This window comes from Mus pahari, chromosome 18, assembly GCF_900095145.1.
Source record: "Mus pahari chromosome 18, PAHARI_EIJ_v1.1, whole genome shotgun sequence".
Classification (NCBI taxonomy): Eukaryota; Metazoa; Chordata; class Mammalia; order Rodentia; family Muridae; genus Mus; species Mus pahari.
The window spans coordinates 14642306-14644522 of NC_034607.1; positions in this window are offsets into that span (position 1 = coordinate 14642306).

Sequence of the window (2217 nt, forward strand, 5' to 3'; positions counted from 1 at the left end):
GGATGGTTGTGAGCCACCATGTGGTTGCTGGGATTTGAACTCCGGACCTTTGGAAGAGCAGTCGGGTGCTCTTACCCACTGAGCCATCTCACCAGCCCTGTTTCATTGTTAAGTAGTGAGGTGGTCCCTTATAGAGTTAAGGGTAATCAAACACTTTACATATGAAATTCAATTATTTCTTTAAAAATTTTTTAAAAAATTTATTTACAATCAAGTCCTTGGTCCCCCTCCCACAGTTCCTCATCTTATTTCTCCTCCCCCTTGCCTCTGAGACGGTGCTCCACCCCCATCAGACCTCAAGTCTCTAGAAGATTAAGCACATTTGTGGGAAGCCAGGTAATTTGCCATTACAAGATGGCACCGACCTCCTGCGTGCTTTCTTGATAAACAGGCAATGTGCGCATGTGCATTCGGGTATCCTCCGAGTCACTGCTCGCCCCAGAGCATGTTAATGAGGTTCTGATGGCATATCCAATCAGGAGGCTCCACGCCTATCCTAGGCATATATAAGCAGCACCAGTTTGCGGGCTCCGGGTCTTTCGCCTCAGCAATCAAGCTCTCCCAATAAACGCGTGCAGAAGGATCCTGTTGTGTGGCGCCTTCCTTGCTGGCGAGGCCGGCGCCTACACACATTTTCTCCCACTGAGGCCAGACTAGACAGTCCTCTGCTACATATGTACCAGGGGCCTCAGACCAGTCAGTGTATGCTACCTGGTTGGTGGCTCAGTCCCTGGGAGCTCCCTGGGGTCCAGGTTAGTTGACAGTTATGGTCTGCCTATGGGGTCACCCTCCCCTTCTGCTTCTTCAGTCCTTTCCCTAACCATAGGGGTCCCTGACTTCAGTCCAATGGATGGGTGTGAGTATCTGCTTGTCTCAGTCAGCTGCTGGTAGGGCCTCTCAGAGGACAGCCATGCCAGGTTCCCATCTGTAAGTACATCATAGCATAGTAGTGTCAGGCCATGGTGCCCCACCATGAGATAGATCCCAAGTTGGGCTGATCATTGGACCTCCTTTCCTTCAGTCTCTTCTCCGTTTTGGTCCCTGCAGTTCTTTTAGACAGGAACAATTCTGGGTCAGGAATATTGACTGTGTGATAGTAAACCCGTCCCTCCACTTGAGACCCTGTCTGTCTATTGGAGGTAGACTCTTTAAATTCCTTTTCCTCATTTTGGCCAAGGACACCCCAAATGAGTCTTGAAAGTATCTCACCTCCCGGGTCTCTGGTACCTTCTAGAGTCTTCCCACCTCCCACCCCCTGAGGCTGCTTATTTCCATTCATTCTCTTGGCCCTCTGGGCTTCTTTCCTGTCCCCTCCTCCCATATCTAATCCTGTTCCCCTTTTCTCCTACCTCTCCTCTCTCCCACCCAGGTCCCTCCCTCTCTCTGCCTCCTGTGATTATTTCCTCCCCTCTTCTAAGTGAGGTTGGAACCCCCCCCCTCACTTGGGCCTTCCTGCTTGTTACACTTCTTACTTACTGTCTGTAGGTTGTGTCCTAGGTATTCTGTACTTTTTGGCTAAAATATCCTCGTCAGTGAGCACATATCACGTATGTCCTCTTGGGTCTGAGTTACTTCACTCAGGGTGATATTTTCTAGGTCCATCTATTTGCTTGCAAAATTCATGATGTCTTCATTTTTAATAACTGAAGAGTATTTCACTGTGTGAATGATCCACACTTTCTGTATGCATTCTTCATTTGAAAGACATCTGTGTTGTTTCCAGCTTCTGGCTGTTGCATATAAGGCTGCTGTGAACATGGTGGAGCACATGTCCTTGTGGTATGGTGGGGCATCTTTCGGTTTATCTGCATCTTCAGATAGAACTATTTTCAATTTTCTGAGGATCAGCCAGACTGATTTCCAGAGAGGTTGTATCAGGCTTGCAATCCCACCAGCAATGGAGGAGTGTTCCTCTTTCTCCACATCTTTGCCAGCATCTGCTGTCACCTGAGATTTTGATCTTAGCCGTTCTGATTGATGTGAGGTGGAATCTCCCAGTCATTTTGATTTGCATTTCTCTGATGACTAAGGGCTTTGAACGTTTAGTTAAGTGCTTCTCTGCCATTTGAGAGTCTTATGTTGTGAAGTCTCTGTTTAGCTCTGTACTCTATTTTTGGGGGGAGGTTTTGGGACAGGGTTTCTCTGTGTAGCCCTGGCTGTCCTGGAACTCACTCTGTAGACCAGGCTGGCCTCGAACTCAGAAATCCACCTGCCTCT